This window comes from Arachis ipaensis, chromosome B4, assembly GCF_059453495.1.
Source record: "Arachis ipaensis isolate K30076 ecotype BB chromosome B4, ASM5945349v1, whole genome shotgun sequence".
Classification (NCBI taxonomy): Eukaryota; Viridiplantae; Streptophyta; class Magnoliopsida; order Fabales; family Fabaceae; genus Arachis; species Arachis ipaensis.
The window spans coordinates 103,767,368-103,782,518 of NC_142439.1; the positions used below are offsets into that span (position 1 = coordinate 103,767,368).

Below are 15,151 nucleotides of genomic sequence, written 5' to 3' on the forward strand. Positions count from 1 at the left end.
TTAACTAAGTAGGTAGAAACATTTTGCATTCATAGGTTGCATTTGATACATTTTACCATTCCTCTTCACTTTTATAGTTCTCTCGAGCTTAGCATGAGGACATGCTAATGTTTAAGTGTGGGGAGGTTGATAAACCACTATTTCATGGTTTATCTTGTGCTTAATTGAGTGGTTTTTATCAACTCTTTACCCACTTATTCATACTATTTGCATGGTTTTACATTTGCCTTCCTAATTATGTGCTTTGATTGAAAACATGCTTCTTGGAGCTTTAAATTTGCTAATATTAATCCTCTCTTATTACCATTAGATGCCTTGATATGTGTGTTAAGTGTTTTCAGAGATTACAGGGCAGGAATGGCTTAGAGGATGGAAAGGAAGCATGCAAAAATGGAAGGAATACAAGAAGTTGGAGAAATTGCTAAGCTGTCTAGCCTGACCTCTTCACACTCAAACGGCTATAACTTCAGCTATAGAGGTTCAAACGACGCGGTTTTAGTTGCGTTGGAAAGCTAACGTCTGGGGCTTCGATTTGATATATAATATGCCATAGTTGCTCTGACGCTAGGTAACGCGACCGCGTGATCTATGCGGCCACGTCGCAGTGACGAAAAACCAGCGTGGCAGATTTCGCAACCAGCGAATTCTGGGTTGTTTCTGACCCAGTTTGCGGCCCGGAAAACACAGATTAGAGGCTATAAAGTGGGGAAATGCATCCGTTCAGGAGATGCTCTCATAATTCACAATTATTAGGATTTTGATATAGTTTTTAGAGAGAGAGGTTCTCTCCTCTCTCTTAGGATTTAGTTTTAGGATTTATGATTATTTCTTCTTCATCACAGGTTCAACGTTCCTTTAATTTATGTTTCTCTTTTATTTTTATTTACTCTAATACTTTTATTTGTATTTGATTTATGTTGCCCAATTGGCTTATGAACTTTTCATATTAAGATTTGAATGTTCTATTTATTATAATTTGAGGTATTTCAGATTCAAGATTTCTTTCTTTTATTTATGTTACTGTTGCATCCCATCTGAAGGCATTTTTATTCAAGTAGAATTTTCTCCCTTTTGACTTTGGTCAAGTGATTGGTAACACTTGAGTTGTCAAACTCAGCAAGTGATTGAAATTGGCAGATTCTGATTGCACTAGGATTGCTCTAAAGCTAGTCTCTCCACAGGAGTTGACGAGGACTTGAGAATCAAGCTAATCAGTCCACTTAACCTTCCTTTGTTTAGTAAAGGCTGACCAAGTGGGATTAAAACCCAATTCTCTTCATACCTGATAAGGATAACTAGGATAGGAATTCCAATTCTTATACCTTGCCAAGAGATTTTATTATTGTTAATTTATTTTCCTTGCTAAAAGTTTATTTTACAGTTATTCGTTTATTTTACTTGCCATTTAAATTACTTGTTCCTCATCTTCAAAATCCCAATTTACAATCTCCATAACCAGTAATAAGAACATACCTCCCTGTAATTTCTTGAGAAGACGACCCGAGGTTTAAATACTCGGTTATCAATTTTAAAGAGGTTTGTTACTTGTGATAACCAAAACGTTTGTGAGAAAGGTTGATTGCTTGGTTTAGTAACTATACTTGCAACGAGTATTTACCATAACTTCTAAACCATCAATCTTCAGTTCTTTCAGCCATCCACGCGGACGCGCCATGTACGCGTACGCGTGGATTGAATTTTTCCACCTCCCATACATTCACCCGAGAGTTGTGCCTGAAGTGTGCCAACTTTGTGCCCCAAGGCACGCGAATGCGTACCTTGCGCGTCTGTGTCGACTCTTTGCCTTGCCATGCACGCGTACGTGCACTACACGCATACGCGTCGCTTCCATTTCATCAATCCAAGCTTACGCGCACATGACGCGCACGCGTGGATTGTCCTATTTCAATCACCTTCTTTTCTTCTCCTCTTTCCATTTCTTTCTTTTTTCTCTCTTCTCTTCTTTTCTTTCCACCCTTCAAACATCATCCAACACTACCAAACATCATGTAACACCATTTCTTTTAGTTAGTTAGTTGGTTTAATTTTTGTTTTCCATTATAAGTGTTGGATTACTAATCTTGTTTACTGTTTACTGCTGCTGCTTATTGATAGTATGTTAGTTTAATATCATTGTTGTTATTGTCATTGTTGGATTTCTTTATTGAGGTTGTAATTTATTACTTGGTTTTGAATTTTCATGTTGAACATTTGTGAGCACCAAGTGAATGTTACATTGCCTTTAAGCTTCTTAACTTCTTTGAATTGCATGTTTTGGCCACCATGCATTCATCATCTATTGTTAGGCAATTGTACATTATCAATGCATTTTTTTAGGATGTTTGTTCTAATTGATCATCACCTATTTCATGCATTGAGTTTGTGAAATTTGTGAAATTGGATCGAAAGCTTACCTAATGACATATTTTTGAGCTTTGTAAAGCTTTGTGGGCCATGCTTGCTATGTGATTGATTTTTGACTTCTATATCCTTTTTCCTAAGTTCCATAGCATCCGTGTGTTCCACCTCTATGTCACTTAGGTGTTGCAACAACTTCAATAAGTGTCATTGTTTGATGTGTGAGCTCTCTATACCATTTTGTCAATCAAATTTACTTACACATCAATCAATGTTCATGCATTATCCAATTTCACAATCGCTTGATTTTTGCTTGAATGCTTTTATACTTCTTCACTACTTGTTGGGTTGTTTTAGCCTACAAGTCTTTTAAAGTATCTCAAGCACACTAGAATGAGTGAAGTGCATGTTTTATTTTGTATAATTGTGACATAATTTTTAAATACTAGAGTGTGAGTTCTAACCCGCATGCAAGTTAGAACACATACAACTATTTTTCATCAATGTCACACCAATTCACTCACTCAATTCTAGTGATCCACCTCATTCCAACAATTCACGCTTCCTAGCTTTTGTATATTTTCATCTTACGGTGTTTGTTCTGTTTTTCATGATCAATGCACCATAAGCCAAAATGGAAGTGGGAGAAAAACACGCAGCATCGGTTGACCTACCAACTGAAGGTAGCAACTAGAAAATTTGCCGTACCCCCTTGTTCATCTTTGAGTGCACCGTGGCAAACTTTTAAGTGTGGGGAGGTCGTCCGACCATTCGGCATTTTTGGGTAACAAGTTTCTAATCCCAACACTTTTTCATTTCATTTTTAGGACTTTTAGATTTTTTGGTTTCATTGCATATGTATATATTAAGCTTAGTCAAAATCATGATATTTTCCAAGGATTTTATCTATAGGGCACCCCAATTGATTGAAAAAAAAATTTTTTAGAACTTGTTTGAATCATATACATTGTGGATCATGTTTTTGAGCTAAGAACACAAGCATGTAAGTTTTGAGCCTTAATTGTATGGTTACATCATATATGACCACTTATTTTCATTCTTGTGTGCATTATTCTCTTCCTATGATTGTAATCTTTGATTTGTTTAATTCTATATGTCCATTATTTTGTGTATATATGCATTTATATGATTGAGGCCATTGTTCAAATAGCTCACTTACCCAAATAAGCCTACCTTTTATCTTCCGTTGATAACCAATTTGAGCCTATGCTTAACCCATTTGTTCTTAATTGTAGCACATTACAAGCCTAAGTGAAAAACAATAAATATCCCTTAATTTGGATCTTTGATTAGCTTAGGCTAGTGAGAGTGTTTATCATTTGATTTTGGGAGAGTTGGGAACATTGGGTAGAGATAAAAGTGTGTTTATATTTTTGTTGAAAAATTTTAGGAATTGGGTACACACTCATGTATTAATCATGTGTAAATCATATGCATTGATGTTCTTGTATATATTTTAGTTTAAAAAGAAAAAAAATGAAAATAATAATAATAATAATAATAATAATAATAATAATAATAATAATAATAATAATAATAATAATAATAATAATAATAATAATAAAAGAGACAAAGAATTGCAATAAAAAGGGGACAAAAATGCCCCGAAGCAAGGTTCAATAAAAGTCAATGCATATGGGTGGTGATCAAAAAGAGAATGCATCAGTGTGTGAAAAAGTGAAGAATGGGTAGTTAGATTTGTTTAGAATTGTATAGGTTGTCATAGGATAGGTGGAAAGTTTAAGTTAATCAAAGATTCAAATTTCAAGCCCACTTGACCATATGCATCCTACCTTGACCCTAACCCCATTACAACCTATGGGAAAGCCCTCATGATATTTGTATGCATGCATGAAATAATTGTTGATTGTTAGATGAAAAACAAATCTTGGAAAATATAATTAGGGGAGAATTGAGTGAATCAACCCCATACACTTGAGCGACTAGAGCGGATACACATTCGGTGAGGGTTCGATTGCTCAATTACATGTCTCCACACATGATCATCTTTTCTTGCAAGTTTGTAAGATCTTTCAATGATTCAATTAAATTGTGGGTTGATTTGATTGCTAATACCTTAGCCCTTGTGCTTATATGCGTATTCTTGGAAGTTGATTTATTTTGACTAAGCCATTGCATCATGTAGATAGATTGCATTTAGTAGTTGCATTGAATAAATGTTAATACCCTTTTGCTTCTTCTTGATTTTAGCATGAGGACATGCTTAGTTTAAGTGTGGGGAGATTTGATAAACCCCGATTTCATGATTTATCTTGTGCTTATTTTGGGGGATTTTGTCACTTTTTCTCGCATTTATTCAATGAAATAGCATGGTTTTGTAATTCTCCCTTGAATTTTGCTTAAGTATAAAAACATGCTTTTTAGGCCCTAAATTGGTGATTGTAATTCACTTTAATTCCATTCGATGCCTTGATGTGTTTGATGAGTGATTTCAGGTCCATAAGGCAAGTATTGGATGGAAGAAATGAGGAGAAAAGCATACAAAAAGGGAGAATGCATGGAGAAACAAAGATTGGGAATGCACCAAAGGACATGCACGCGCACGCGTACATGCCGCGTCCTCACGGGTTGAGAATTTGCCAGCGACGCGCACGCGCACATGGCGCGCACGCGCAGATACTCTCACGTGGCCTACTTGAAGGCAAAATGCTGGGGGCGATTTCTGAGTTGCCCAGGCCCAAATCTAACTTGTTTCTGAGTGTATTTCATGCAGAATTGAAGTCCAAGCAAGGGGGAGCAATTGTTTGGTAGTATAGCATCATGTAGGTTAGTTTCTAGAGAGAGAAGCTCCCTCTTCTCTCTAGAATTAGGTTAGGTTAATCTCTCTTAGATTTATGTTCAATTACATGTTTTCATCTTATTTCTTTTATGAATTCTTGCTTCTACTCTTTCATTCGCTTGATTTGTAATGTTAATTTCCCTTTTTGCTCTCTTTTATGTTCATGGATGCTTATGTTGGATTTTGATCTCTTTTAATGAAATTTAATGTTTGATGTTCTTTTAATTGTTGAATTGAGTTGTGAATTTACTTTTCTTGCAATTGGTAGTTGGTAGATTTTGCTATTTCTTGCTCATTTATTATGCTTTCTTTTTATGCCTTCCAAGTGTTTGACAAAATGCTTAGTTGGATGTTAGAGTAGATTTTGAGCATTCTTGGCTTGGAAAGAGTAATTAGGCAATCTTGAGTTATAAAAACCCAACTCATGTTAGTGATCTAGAGTTGTTAGCTAATATTTCTTCCATTGACGCTAATCTTTTGCTAATGTAATTAGTAAGTTGATTAGGACTTTTGGATTGAGATTAGCTAGTCTTGTTAGACTTTCTCCGAGTATGAGGATAACATGATACCTTCCTCTATCTTCGGGGATGACGTAATAAGATAAATTCTTGTTTATATTTGTGACATGATTAATTAGTCTTGTTTGACATTCTCCCTATTTGTTGGAGTTGACTAAATGAGATGAATTAATCATTATATGACTAGGATAGAAAGCCTATATTCCCAATCCTTGCCATGAATGTCTCTCTTTATTAATTGCTTTCTTTAATTACTCTCTTTACTTTTCTTGTCATTTAATTTCTTGCCCTCTTATCAATCAAACCCCCTTTACCCCTTCATAGCCAATAATTGACCACTTCATTACAATTTCTCGTGAGATGACCCGGAGTCCAAAATACTCCGGTTATTTCTTATTTGGGGTTTGTTCTTTGTGACAACCAAAATTTAATTTGATGCGAGGGTTGTTTGTCGGTTTGGAGCTATACTTGCAACATAAATATTTTGAGAAATTCCTTACCGACAACAATTCTTGCCATCAATCATTCAAGAAGCTTCTAATACTAATATAATGACAATATCATCCTATTATCTCTCTTCTCTCATAAATCGAGTCCGGTTTTTCAAACGGAGACTATTTACGAAAAAACCGAATCAAAACTCATAACCGATACGGTTCAAAAAATAGGTTCTTCGTGACTGTTTTATCGAGCTTGCCTCAGAAGAGGTCCTAGCTTAAACATGGCATAATGACAATGAGGATTGAAATGCTTGATGATATAACAGAGGTTCTCCCCTTACTGATCTTCCAGAGAAATCCGTATTTTTAGAAAAGATCTCACGTACTCGAAAATCGGGGTTGTTACAGAGAGGCTCTCTCCTCTCTCTAGGTTTTAGGATTTTAGGATTTCTATTAGTTTTAGGCTATTTCTTCCCAATTTCAGGTTCAATATTCCTTTAATTTAGTTTCTCTTCTACTCTTATTTATCTTAGCATTCTAGTTTATTTATTTCCTTTGTTGATTACTTTATGTTCACAATTTGGTTTATGAACTCCATGTTAGATTTAATATTTTTATTTAATGCAATTTGAGGTATTTCATATTTATGATTTTAATTTAGTTTTTTTACATTCTTAGCTTTGGTTGATTAATTGGAGACACTTGAGTTATCAAACTCCTTTGTTGATTGGAAATTAGAATTCGCTGGTTGGTTTGGATCCCTCTAAAACTAGTCTTTCCTTAGGAGTTAACTAGGACTTGAGGAATCAAAGTAATTAGTCCACTTGACTTTCCTTTATTTAGTAAGGTTAACTAAGTGGGAGCAATGAACAATTCTCATCACAATTGATAAGAATAACTAGGATAGGACGTCCAGTTCTCATACCTTGCTAAGAGTTTTTCTTAATTATTAATTTATTTTCTTATCATTTAATTTCCCTGTTTCTTATCTCAAAAACCCAAAAAGATATTTTTCCACAACCAATAATAAACTACACCTCCCTGCAATTCCTTGAGAGACGACCCGAGGTTTAAATACTTCGGTTTATTTTTATTGTGTTTGCTTAAGTGACAACCAAACTTTTGTATGAAAGGATTCTTTGTTAGTTTAGAAACTATTCTTACAACGAGACTTTATTTGTGAAATTCTAGACCACGCAAAAATCCGTTCGTCAGAGACTTAAGACTAATAGGAGGCTCGGTGTCAGAAATCCTAGAAGGTTTGCTCTCATCCGCTTGATAAGCTACATCATTCTCTTCCTCATCCTCCTCTACATGTACATGATTGGTTTCAATTCGACCTCTTAGTTTAGTGTTTACAACAACACGCCACATAGACTTGCAATTTCCAGGATAAGGTAAGAAGTAAACTTGTTTAGCTTTTTGGGCGACAATGAAAGGATCATAGTGGCGATATCTTTTACTATGGTTAACTTCAGTTATTTTGTAGTCATTATGAATACGTGTTCCATTTGGAAGATTTGGATCATACCATTGACATTAGAACAAAACAACTCAATTAGAGTCACTACTAGTGTATTTTGACTTCTAGTTTTAACATTCATTTAGAAGTAAAGTTCTTGGTCTATGGGGTTTCATGCATAGCAACTTAGGTTCATTCCTTTACTGGTTTCCAGGTCCTTATCATGCTCCTGAATACTTGCTTGATTGCATCCTATGAGATCTTTATTCCTTGATTTCCCACTTCTTTTCAGGGTTTATTGCATTCTTATGCTAAGTGCTCTGTGAGGGGGCAACTCTTTAAAATAAGCTTTCAGCGAACACTCCCAAACCAGTTGGTTCAAGGTGCTAGGTGTTGAAACACCCATAAGGACTTACTTCCTCAAGTCTCTCTCCCCCATACATGCACACCACAGGCATATGATTTGTTATTTTCCTTCCTTGAGGCCTTGGTGTCCAGCACCTCTTTGGGTTACTAAGTGTTCTGTATTAAGGTTGCTCTTGATAGTGGATTTTCAGTTGATAATCCCGGGTTAGTTAACCCAAGTTACCAAGTGATGAAGCACTCCTGAGAACTTATTCATCCAAGCAGATCCTTGGCACAGGAACACCACAGACACATCCCTCAAGATTTAAACCCTTGGTGCCTAGCCTTATTTCTTATTCTTTTTCTTTCTTTTTTTCAACTCTCACTATTCTTTTTCTTTTTCTTATTAGGACCTTGTTATTTAACTGGTCTCATAAAATGTGCTTCAAGCATAGGATTCAGAACATGTAGTTGCCTGTATACCTTGTTGGTGGACCAACTTAGCTAACCAATTACTACACCACAATCATTAAGAACTTACTCTACAAGATGAACCCCACTCTGGTTTTTCATAACATTTTCTTTTATTTAACTTAAAGGACAAGCATACATTTAAACAGGATGAAAATGAAAACAGGGAACTTAGACTAGCACACATGGACTTATGAAATGAAAACAAACACTAACTTCTAGTGACTTAAACTAAAGAATAACTATTAACAGGGTCACATTCAGACTTTCAATTTGAACATTCCACAGCAGATGGAATTAAGTAACAACACAACTTTTTGGTGGTGACTTCTAGCTCTCCCTTTGTTGTCATCATCCATAGCTTCTGCATCCTTCTTCTCCTTGGATGATGGTGCACCGTTTTTCCAGAAGATTGATTGAATTTCTGCAAAGTTATTGGAAGTTGCTTGTTCCCAAAGCACTTGAGAAATAGTTAGCATGCATGTATGCTCGTAAATTTCTGAACTTAATTTGGTGTGTGAATACCAAACTTAGTTCCTTGCTTAATACAACAGATTGACTACATGCAAAGAACCTCACGTGCTTTTATTAAGAAAACGACTATGAACTAGAAACTAAACTATTGTTAAGTAGTTTCCCTGATTGGTTGGAGCTAGTAACTTGTCATTGAAGGGGTGTAGTGTGATTCTAAATGAAATCTTTGGTGGAACACCAAACTTAGAATTACACATTCACCCTTGGATTGTTTTGGTGTGCAACACCAAACTTAGCTCCTCACAATACAGAGAAAACTACTTGTAACTTTTATTGAAATGATCATGAAAGGATAACTACCTTAGGTTGGGTTGCCTCCCAACGAAGCGCTCTTTTAGCGTCGCTAGCTCGACGATCTGCCTTTGTCAGGGTGGTTGGTAATGGTTCAAGTATTCCCCTCTCGCAGTGAATCTATCTTCGTTGACTTCATTAAAAACCTCCACATGTTCCAAGGAGAGAATTCTACTGATGGTGAAAACTTTAGGCAGCTGAGATGGAATGGTGGATAAATGAGGTGGAATAGCTGGAAAATGAGTAGAGATTACTTTATCCCCTAGAGAGAAATCCTCTGTAGGGATCTTCTTGTTCCTCCATCCCCTTGGCGCCTTCTTCCTTGTTTCTTTTAATGCTCTCCTGCTCCTTGTGGCCTTTTTTTCCAGGGAGATTTTGTTGTTGGTCTCATATGACTCTGGTGGGTTTAGCTCCTCTTGGGTTTCCTTTAGCTGTTGTGCCTTCTGACTGTATTGTTCGTCAATTACAGGGATTCTCAGGGGTATTATTTGTGCTTCAGTGCTTGTTTCTTCCACCAGTGCCTTATTGTGATCTCCCCTTGATTCCTTGTTTTCTTGATCTACTTCTTGTGAGGGTTTGAAGACATTGAAGGTAAGTTGTTCATCGTGTATCCTCAGTATTAGCTCTTCTCGCTCCATATCTATAAGTGCTCTGGCTGTGGCTAGGAATGGTCTTTCTAATATGATTGTTTTGTTTTAAGTTAGAGTCACTACTAGTGTATTTTGACTTCCCAAGCATATATGGCACTATATGATGGACACTAAATTTGAAGGAGAAAACATGCCCCGAAAGTGCAAGGATGAACATGGTATCAACTTGTAGTAAGGCCGGCTGACCTCTTCACCTTCCAAGAAGTGTAACTCGAGCTGTAGAGCTCCAAATGATGCGCTTCCAAAGGCATTGGAAAGTAGACATCCAGAGCTTTCCAAAAATATATAATAGTATGGGGTGGACATTAAGTTTGAGCTCCAGAATCTGGAAATATTAATCCCCTGAACGCTGACGTTATTGGCACTCACTTTTGCCAATAATGCCAGCGACTCTGTCCCCTTCAAAGCAACATAACTTGAGTTACAGAGGTCTAATCAAGGTGATTCTAGTTGCGTTAGAAAGCTGACATTCAGAGATTTCCAACAATATATAATAGTCTATAGTGGGCATGCAATTGGAGTACAAACAAGAGGCATCTTTTAAGCCCTAAAAACACCAACTGGGTAGCAAGTGTGACGTTAGCCACACTAACTTCAGCACTAACGCCACACTTGTAGCATTAGTGTGGCTAACGGTAACACTAATGATTACCACCTGGACCTCAACTTTATTCACTTCTCTTTCAAGGACCACCGAACCTCAAGCAAGCAAGCCCACAATTGTCAACCAATCAAGGCCACAAGAAGCATCTAGAATAGTTAATTTTTATTTCATTATAATTTGCTTTTAATTTCATTTCATTTTGTAATTTAGGAGAGCCTATATAAAGGCCTTAGTTTTAACATTCAATCCAGAAATTGAAAGAAGGGGGAGAGAGTGAAGACCAATTCGAACCTCTGTGAATTGGCACACTCCAAGGGGAGTGGGTCTTCGGACCCCTCCCCTCCTACACTCTTCTTCCTTTTCTCTTCTTTTTCTTTTCTTAGTAGGAGTTTAATTTTAGTTTCTACTTCTCATTTATGAACTTTGAAGTTTTAATTTCAATTTTAACCTTCATTTTATTTTTCTGCACTTTCTTTCTTTTCTGTTTTGGTAGAACAATGAACAACTAACTCTTTTCATTGGGTTAGAGAGCTCTGTTGTAATTTGATGGATCAATTATAGTTTTCATTCTTCTTCTTCTTTCTTTTCTCTTGATTTACTAGAAAGCTTTCGATCTTAAATCAATTGGTTAGTTGTCTTGGAAAAGAAACTCTCCATATTTGGATCTCCTCTGAGCCTTGGAAAAGGGATGAGGAGATCATGCTAGAATTGATTTCTCATGTTGGACCAAATTGGGGTTTGGATGGATATAGTGACATATAATCCTACCAACACTTTGATTTGGAAATACATGTGGTATAATCAGTGACCAAACTTCATCTCTTCCCATGAGCAATTAAATTAAAGAATTGAGAAATTGTTCAAGTTTAGAGAGATTGGGTTACCAAGGAATTGGGATCTAATCACTTAAGATTGCCAAGGAGATCAATGAATGCATTGATTGAGGAAGAGATGAGAATGAACTTGATCCGGAGGATTGCAATATCTCTTGATCCCAATGTTCATTTTATTTTTAGTTCTTACATTTACTTTTCTTGCCATTTTACTTCTCTGCACTTTATAGTTTTTTTTCCTTTACATTCATGCAATTTACATTTCCTTGTTTCTTATCATCCAAACATGAACCGTCTAACTAGGATAATCAATTAACCATTGATTGCTTAATCTGTTAATCCCTGTGGGATTCGACCTCACTCTATTGTGAGTTTTTACTTGACAACAATTCGGTATACTTGCCGAAGAGAAATTTGTTGAGAGACAAGTTTCCGTGTATCAGTATTCAAGCTCGAGTATATCTTCTAATACTCCAAACCAATCACTTTCCCCATTTCCTATATCACCTTTAACAGACACACTGGTGTTATCGGTTTTTTTTCCTTTTGCCCTGCAAGAGTATGAAATGTATATCCATTTACTTTATAAATTGGATAACTTGTTGCTTTGTTTGAAGGACCCCAAGAAAGTGATTGCAAACTAGGATCAACAATTTCATTGCATTGATTTTGAACCTAGTTAGAAACATGCAACAAATTATTTAATAGAAGTGATATGTGATGCAAATCTTTAGTTAGAAACATTTACAATAAATGATACGAATTTATGAACTTACATATGATGCAAACCAAGGGGGAAATCAGTCATCGCTTTCTCCAGGACAAGTTTCTTTCCAAAACCTTGATGAAAGTAGGACTAGAGTTTATAAGCTATGGGATTCATTAGTAGAACAAGTGTAATTAACTGTTTAATAAAAGATTTGCGCACTTACATATAGAAAGGGCTAACTTTGCTTTAATTGAGTAGAATATGCAAATGAGCTGTGGCCTTGTCTCGTTCATCTAACCAATGATCTTTAGCTTTTCCAATCTTGCGACCAGTTCTATTAAATATTGATAAAGAATCTTTAATTGTGTCTCTCCCGTCATCATTTCTTCCCAGACAGGTTCACCTCGATAACATATGAGGTTCAAAATAGAAAGAAACAAAACTTAAAGTCTCCTTTGCCAAGACAGCCTCACAAATCGAACCTTCAACTCTTGCTCTATTTTTCACTGTTCGCTTGAATGCTCCTATCACCCGTTCAAATGGATACATCCACCTATATTGGATAGGTCCACACACATGTGCCTCATATGCTAGATGAATTGGCAAATGCTCCATCACATTAAAGAATTCCGGGGGACATATCCTTTCTAAATTGCAAAGGATAATGGGAATATTCTACTCCATAACCTCTAAATCATGAACCTTGAGGGTGGTTGAGCACAAGTCTTTGAAAAACTAGCTTAACTCAGTAAGAGGCTTCCATATATTTGTAGGTAGTACTCTGAATGCAGTTGGAAGCAACACTGAACAAAAATGTGATAATCATGGCTCTTCATACCAATAAACCTCCCCTGGGAAAGACTTACACATCTAGCAAGGTTAGATGCATAACCATCCGAAAATCTAAGTTTTTGCACCCACCTATACACGTCTTGTTGCTGTTCAGAAGTTAAATTATAAGCTGCCTTAGGTTTGGACCAACAATTATCACCGACATGCCACAAATGTAAATCTGGACGCTTGCACAGTTCAGCCAGGTCTAACCTAGCTTTTTCATTGTCTTTAGTTCTATCAGTGTCCATAACAGTATTCATTATGTTATTAAGCACATTCTTCTCTATGTGCATTACATCAAGATAGTGACGAACCAGGTTATCCTTCCAATAACGTAACTCCCAAAACACACTTTGCTTAGTCCAATTGTGAGTAATATCATACTCACGCGATTTGATCCACTTTCCATTATCTGATATCTTCCCAAGTCCTTTAACCCTTTGCCAAATCTCCAAACAACTTAATCTGGTAGGAGCCTCTTCACTTTCTATTTTATTCTTCCTGAAGTCATTCTTATTGTGCCTATAAGGGTGGTTTATCGGCAAAAACCTCCGATGACAATCAAACCATGATGCCTTGCCTCCATGTGATAGTGTAAAAGACTTGGTATCCTCCATGCAAATAGGACATGACAATCTTTCTTGTGTCATCCAGCCAGACAACATCCCATAAGCCGGGAAATAATTGATAGTCCATATCGATGCCGCCTTTAAGACGAAATTCTTCTTTTCTACAATATCATACGTCAAAACACCAGGATTCCACAACTCATTTAATTTGTCAATCAAGGGTCCCAAGAATACATCAATGTTGGCTTTAGGGTTATTAGAACCAGGTATTAAGCAAGTCAAGAACAAATAAGGATCTTTCATACACGTTCCAAGAGGTAGATTGTATGGAATAACAATCACGGGCCAACAAGAATAAGGCTTACTAAATTGAATATTTGCGGTAAACCCATCAGAGCAAAGACCTAACCTAATATTTCTAGGCTCCAAAGCAAAATCAGAGTGGATACGGTCAAAGCTTTTCCATGCCTCCCCATGTGACGGATAGGTCATCACGCCATCGTCACGTTGATTTTTTATGTGCCACGTCATGTGTGGAGCTAAACTCATTGACACATAAAGCCTTCAAAGTCTAGGATTAAGGGTAAGTAGTGCATCCGTCTGACAGGAACTCTCTTGGACTTACAACCACCATCGGAAATAGGCTTGAATCTAGGTGCTTCACAAAACTTGCAACTAGTTAGAGCAGCATCGTCTTTTCGATACAACATGCAATTGTTTGAGCAACAATCTATTTTGATTGCCTTCAATCCAAGCTTTTGCACTAACTTCTTAGCCTCATAGTAATCCCTAGGTATGGCACTACCCTCAGGAGCAATTTCCCTAATTAAGGTGGCCCACTACTTAAATGACTCTTGTGATTGGTTTTCCTCGGCCTTAATGCATAGCATTCTAACAGCTATCGATAGTTGAGAGTGCACACAACCTTCCCACAAAGGCTTTTGAGCTACCTTAAGAAGATCAAAAAAGTTTTTAGCCTCTACATGAGGATCCTTTGGACTAGCAGAATCGAAAACCATTTCTTGATACCTTTTGGAGTTGTCTTCCCAGCTAATGTCATACATATCACATTCTTCCACATTTGCACCACTTCCTGAACCACCTTCCCCATAATTATTGAATCCCGTCTGATTAATCCCTATGTCGTTAATCTCTCCATGTTCTGTCCAAATCCAATAATTTGGCATAAACCCCTTTTTCCCACAAATGCATCTTAATAATGTTCAGCTCTTTATAGTTTGTGCATCTACACTTAACACATGGGCATCTACACTTTCCTTCCAACTTCATAACATCTAACTTACTAATCGTTTCTATAAACTCATCAACCTTGTCATAAAACTCAGGTTTAATACCCCCTCTTGTTGGATTCAACCTATCATACATCCACACTCGATGGTGCCAAGACATTTCTTACGAATTTAATATTTTTAGTACCTATAAATCATCCAACACAAGCAACATTTTATCTATCATACAACACCCTATCAATATTTAACCATATCAATGTTTTTAATGCAATACAAGCAACAACACAACACAAGTAATATTTCATTTATCATACAATACCCTAGAAATCAATAAAGTTTACAACACAAGAATTGCACTAACCTGAACTTCAAGCAAAAAGTTGAAGGGATTGGACCAAAAATCTCTAAGCGAACACACAAATTAGTCTTCTAATAATCAACTACTGTGCAATGAGAGAGAGA

The 15,151-nt window shown here is 36.5% G+C and overlaps 1 pseudogene; it reads right to left on the reverse strand.

Annotated features, from left to right (window-relative positions):
- Positions 1 to 13,162: 13,162 nt before the first annotated feature.
- On the reverse strand, positions 13,163 to 14,849 carry LOC148568631 (uncharacterized; annotated as a pseudogene).
- Between the last annotated feature and the right edge of the window lie 302 nt (positions 14,850 to 15,151).